We start from the raw sequence: 6973 nt of genomic DNA, 5'->3' as shown, positions 1-6973 counted from the left end.
ACACACACACACACACACACGCACACACATAAGAATGTACAACTACTCAAAGGAAAGTAGAGATGGACCATGAAGCAAAATTATCTGATTGAAATAAAACAATATAAAAAATAAGACTGGAAGTAAAAAATGAAAATTTATATATAGGGAACTTGACAATGTGCTAAAGAGTCTTGGGCTGGATTGTGCAGAATTCTACCAAACCTTTAAAGAAGAGTTCATGTTCCCTCAACAGAGGAATGGATACAGAAAATGTGGTACATTTACAAAATGGAGTACTACTCGGCTATTAAAAACAATGAACTCATGAAATTCTTAGACAAATGGATGGAACTAGAAAAATCATCCTGAGTGAGGTAACCCAAACACAAAAGAACACAAATGATATGCACTCACTGATAAGTGGATATTAGCCCAGAAGCTCAGAATACCCAAGATATAATTCGCAAAACACATGAAACTCAAGAAGAAGGAAGACTAAAGTGTGGAAACTTTAGTCCTTCTTAAAAGCGGGAACAAAATACCCATGGAATGCATTATAGAGACTGAAGGAAAGGCCATCCAGAGACTGCACCACCTGGGGATCCATCCCATATACAGTTACCAAATCCAGACAATATTGTGGATGCCAAGTTGCTGACAGGAGCCTGATACAGTTCTCTCCTGAGAGGCTCTGCCAGTGCCTGACAAATGAAGAGGTGGATGCTCTCATCTAATCATTGGACTGAGAACAGGGTCCCAATGGAGAAGCTAGAAAAAGGATTCAAGGGGCTAAAGGGGTTTGCAGCCCCATAGGAAGAACAACAATATGAACCAAGAAGTAACCCCAGAGCTCCCAGGGACTAAATCACCAACCAAAGAGTACAACTGGTGGGATTCATGGCTCCAGATGCATATGTAGCAGAGGATGGCCTTGTTGGTCATCAGTCACAGGAGAGGGCCTTGGCCCTGTGAAGGCTCAGTGCTCCAGTATAGGGAAATTCCAGGACAGGGAAGTGGGAGAGAGAGAGAGAGAGAGAGAGAGAGAGAGAGAGAGAGAGAGAGAGAGAGAATGAATTATAGGCCAATTTTCCTTATGAACACTGAAACAAAAAGACTAAATAAAATACTTGCAAACCAAATCCAAGAACACACCAAAGAGCTCATCCCCAAGACCAAGTAGGCTTCATCCCAGAGACATAGGGATTGTTCAATATATCAAAATCGATAAATGTGATCCACCACATAAACAACCTGTAAAAATCCAACAAAAGAAGGAACATGTTCATATAATGGATTTGAACCCTTCATGAAAAAAACTCTGGAGAGATTTGGCAAACAAGAGACATATCTAAATATAAAAAAGACAATTTACAGAAAGTCCAAAGCCAAGATCAATTTGGCCTGGACTTCACAAGGCGAAGTTAGATTGTTTCACATTAAGACAGAGAGAGAAGTAGGGAATTCAGTGAGTTGGATGTTGAGTTTAATACCACAGCAGTGTGACAGGACCCTGATATAGCTGCCTCCTGTGAGGCTATGACAGTGCCTGGCAAATACAGAAGTGGATGCTCACAGTCATCTATTGGATGGAACACAGGGTCCCCAATGAAGGAGCTAGAGAAAGTACCCAAGGAGCTGAAGGGGAATGCAGCCCTATAGCAGAAACAATATGAACTAACCAGTACCCACTGAGTTTGTGTCTCTAGCTGCATATGTAGCAGAAGATGGCCTAATCGGCCATCATTGGGAAGAGAGGCCCCTTGGTCTTGCAAAGTTTCTAGGCCCCAGTATAGGGAAATGCCAGGGCCAGGAATTGGTTTGGGTCAGGAAGCAGAGGGAGGGGGAGGGTGTAGGAGATTTTCAGAGAGGAAACTAGGAAAGGGGATAACATTTGAAATGTAAATGAAGAAACATCTAATAAAAAAAATACCACAGCAGAGTGTACAAGGAAGGAAGAGAAAAATACTGATAATGGTTTTCAGCACTCAATGGTTTCAACACTTATTATTTGCTTGGCAAGGATTTTGTTCTACCATGATGTTTTGTAGTGTTCATAGTTTTGAAAACTACTTTATTGAATCATAGCTGACACTCTAAAAAGTTGTACATGTGTAATATGATGTTTGTAGATAAAATGCCCATGAGCCATCAACATAATCAATACCAAGAACATCATCAGTTTCAAAAATCTCCCCCGCATTCTTATTGATTTATTGATTTATTAATTGATTTCTGTGATGAAAACATTTTTACATAAGAACATTTATTGAATTGCAAACCTGTAATACAATATAATTAACTACAATCAATATGATTTAACCCTTGGGTAAGTAATTCACTTATCTTTATATCTCCAGACCCTCACAAACACTATTCTCTCTAATTATTAGAAGAACCTAACGTATCCCCTGTGGCTGTCTTATTTGTCTTATTTTTATCTTAAAGCTACAGAACCCGCCTAGATTTGCTTTCTGATAGTCTTATTTCTACTTTCATTTTCCTTTCATAAATATTTTTACTAAAAGAAAAGCTCAAATATTTATAAAATTATACAATGGACATATGTATACCCAGGACAGTTAACATTTTACAGTATTTACTTTATCATCTATTTTAAATCCATTTGTCCCATACTAACATCTTCGGTGTGCCTTTTATGGTTTGATATTTTTCAAAGTAAGCTGTTGGCATTTATGTGGTGGGTCTACTTCATCTTTTTTTTTTTTTTGCCAAGGTTTACTCTTCCCATATGATATCCCATGACCCAGATCAAACATCTAAAGAGTAGTAAGTGATGCTTATCAATGTGTATTATCAAAACGACATGTGGAAGACATCAGATACAAATAAATGAGTTCCAAGGCCAGAACAGCAAGATCGTCAGCGTCCAAGCACTCATGTTCTCTCAGTGACCTGAACTCCTGAGCAGTGAAGATGCTGAGCTGTCTCTTTGGAGCATCATTTGTTCTTCCACGACTGGTTGCAGAAAGTGCAGCCCTCAGCTTCAGACACTGAAACCCAATGAATCAAACATAATGAGTCTGACGTGTCATTGACTAAAACCTAGGAGAGATGCTGCAGGTTCCATGCCGTTGCTTCTATTAAAGTCATGTCTTCGGTTTTTATTATTTTGTTGCTGGAGACACTTTAACAGATTATTGGATACTGCATTTTCCAATAAAAGTTCTCTCCACAGTTTTCCTATTATCTGAAGATTCACTGGCAAAATATCCTCTTCTATCATGCCTCTCCCCAAAGTAAAACAGGTTATAAAGATTTTTTAAAAACACTAAAATATTTTTACATTTGAAATTAATATCAGTAGCACTGGTATGTATCCATTTCCCTTTTATTCCCTCTTAACCTGTCAGATATGCTGGATAAATGTAGGCATGTTGCTTATAAGAAGATAGACTCATGGAAAAAAAAGAACCAGGTAGACAATACAATGCCAACCTAAAGATCAGATCTTGGATTTGTAGTCCAAATTTCCCTCTGCACCTGATTTAAGAATAAAATAACATTGTGTTTCTAGTAATGCATGATTCAGAAGTCTATAAACTATATTAGACATCTTTTCATTTAAACTCAGTATATCAAAGATGCCTTTCATTCAGTATGCATTTTGTATATTTAAATGTGTTTATGTACATATATGAACACATATACAAACATATATAGAGAGAAGTCATTTTCATATCAGGTTTTCATGTGCCAAGTTCTGTGCTAAAATCTCATTTCATAGTCATCTCTTGAGTTGACTACTGATATAATGAATGTGCAAAGGAATCAGAACTCTTAAGAAAGTTTGCCCAGTGTTATGCTAGTACTATGAATGTAGAAACAGAAGACTATCTATCTATAAAGTTCATGGTCTTGAGCATAATTGTAATAAATGGAATAAAATATAAATTATTAACTAAAAGAAAATGGATGCATATTAAAATTGTATATGGTTCATTTGTTCTTCCTGTTATAAAAAGGCAGTACTAATTTCAGTTTAAACAAAGATGCATGGTGCTTAGATTTGTTTAGTAACTTCTTATTTCATTTGTTTTCTTATATCATAAGTATGTTCTACAGTGATGATATGTTAAAAAAAAATACAACTGATCTGGTCCTTGAACGGGTTGATCTGTAAGCATTGTAAGGAATATAGGTGGACATGAGTCAAAGGGTCTCTCTCTCTCTCTCTCTCTCTCTCTCTCTCTCTCTCTCTCCCCAATCTCATATTCACCTACTCCCTCCTGCTCATCTATTTGCTCAAGGCCTTTATGCAGAATTATTTTGATCTCTGACAAATTAGCTACCATGCTTCACACCACTTCCTTTGAAGTATTTGCTCACCTATTGTTATAAGAATAGGGATTAAACTGTAACACTCCGAAGCACTCCTGCTTTCTGCTGTCTTTCCACATAGAAACTCTAGAAGCTTAACTCTCTGTGGGTGTTTTCTCTTTTAAAGCATATAGAACTGGTCAGCCTCATTCCTTTCATGTGAATAGAGTCATGTGATTAGCTTTAGCGAACTGATCGTCACCAGAGTGGACATGCACCAATTCCTATGCCCATGCATCTAACAGCAAATACGAGGCTTTCAGCTGATCTCCTTCACAAACGTTTCAGTTGTCGTTCTGACTTTATTTCCAGATGGAGGTGTGTAAGATCAAATTGCCCCAGACTTTAGAAGTGCTGCAAATAAGAACATTTCCCTAGAGACTTAGCCAGACCCGTACATTATTTTTGCTTAAAAGAAAAATTAAATTTCAGGCACTGAAATTATATGCTTGCATGCTACCACAGTATAATTTAACCTATCCTGGGGACTACATGTTCTATTACTAATTAATACAATATCATTGCTGCCTTTGTCTTGTTTATTTTTAAAGTTTTTGGTCTCCATGTAATGGTAGAGTATTGTGTCCGTTTGACCATCTGTATATACCTGTAGTCCTGCAACATTATCTGAGACATAAAAGAAATCAGGTACTGATAGAACGAGCAGAATAAATTAATATGTAATTTTAAACGACATCAGAGCACATTAATTATCAGTAGTGTGACCTCAACTAGCTGGTGTGTGTGAATCTTCAGGTGATGCACATGGGGAACTCAGGAGGTGCTGTCTGTCACGTGGGACTGTGATAATTACAGCTCTGATCAGGAAGTGTGCAGTGTTAGGATAGCATATAAAGAGAGAATGTGGCCTCGTCAGAGCATATCATAGCATATCGAGTTATCAATATGAGGGAAACAAAAATAAAATTGGACAAAAGTAAGAACATATACAGGTAATTGAGAGTATAGTGATATTTGCCAGTCGTATTCAACATGTATAAAGTATTTTCTTTATCCTGAAAGAATAGAGGATACACTAGAATTTCCCTTATTGATTTGAATAAAGGTTTGAATGAAATAGGAAAGCCTTTCCTCCCCAATTTGCTGCTGAACAGAGCAGAATCTAGTGTAATCACAGCAGAGAAACATCTATAGCCTGGGATTGGAAAGCTGAAGGGGATTGGTGTAATGGGAAGTGTAGGGTGGAGCATTAAAGCTGCAACAGGTGCAGAAGGTAAGGTGGTGTCAGTTCAGGGGTAGCTGAGCTCACGAAGCTTGAAGCTTGAAGGGAATGAAATGATATCTAAAAACTAGAGGCAAAATAATGTGCAATCTGAATATCAAAAACACTTCGATGGATTATTTTAGACCATCATATATCACAGCCCCTTCTGCCTAATATAATCAAAAAATTGCTCAACAATCTTAAGTATTCTCTTTAAAGTCTTCTAGAATGCCACAGTGATATTCTGTCTCCTTCTCACAAACTGAGCATGGCTACTTGAAAAATAAATATGTAGGACAGCACTTTTAAATTATAAGACAATTTCTGAAGGAATCACGTGCATAACTTTCTGCATTAACTAATCAATCAATTCATCCCTTAAAACTTATCTGGTTAAAAGTCTAATTTTAAATAGAGCTTAATGTAGACACTTGACTTGAGAAATAGATGTTCCAAATAGCAGCAGAAATTACAGGTCAAAGGCAGAATGAAAACTATTATCCTATGTCCCAGTTCATATCTCATAAAGTGAGTTAAAAACACATACACCTCTTCAAGGTGAAAACTCAGACATCTGATCTATCTATGACGGAGTAGCAACACTCTCACTTGCAACTCTCAACTCTCTTGCAGTTGCAAATACCACATAGACCACCGTGATCTTAGGATGACACCGTTTCTGGAAAACAGAAAGAAGATAGTGGATGACATAGTTCTCATTACTTATAGAAGAACACTGCAGTAAGCTCACTGCATTCTCTGTATCCCATATGCTGCCAATATCTCCCGATCAGAAGGCTGAGACATCAGCAAACCCAAGCAGGAAAATGGTGTTTTGCATTCCCTGCAGAAGGAGGCAGAAATGGTACAATTCCGACACAACAGTCTGTGTGATAAAGAATGAATCTTCCATCTTCGGGGTAAAACCAAGTGAGACTTTGATTCCCATGACATATTAGTACCACTGAGCTGAGCTGATTACCCTCCCTACTCTGGGTTCTGATCTCCCTATGGGGAGTCATGGCTGCAGTTCATCACCAAGTTGGTCCTCAGTCAGAGAAGATGCACCTAACCCTCAAGAAACTGGAAGCTCCAGGGACTTTAGAGGTCTGGTGGGGTGGGGGAGGGGGTGGGGACATCCTTGTGGAGACAGGGGGGCAGGGAGGAAGTATGGGATGTGGAACAGTCCAGGAGGGGGGGTGGACCAGGAGAAGAATAAAATCTGGAGTGTAAAAAAAAAAAAAAGAAGATTAAATACAATTTAACAACAACAACAAAGATCTACATCAAAACACAGAGGTAATTTGAAAGAAATTTATTATATCTGAAAGGATGAATGAGAAAGAAAGAAAGAAAGAAAGAAAGAAAGAAAGAAAGAAAGAAAGAAAGAAAGAAAGAAAGAAAGAAAGAAAGAAAGAAAGAGGGGAA

This window comes from Mus pahari, chromosome 15, assembly GCF_900095145.1.
Source record: "Mus pahari chromosome 15, PAHARI_EIJ_v1.1, whole genome shotgun sequence".
NCBI classification, from domain to species: Eukaryota; Metazoa; Chordata; class Mammalia; order Rodentia; family Muridae; genus Mus; species Mus pahari.
This window is presented reverse-complemented; position numbering follows the sequence as displayed.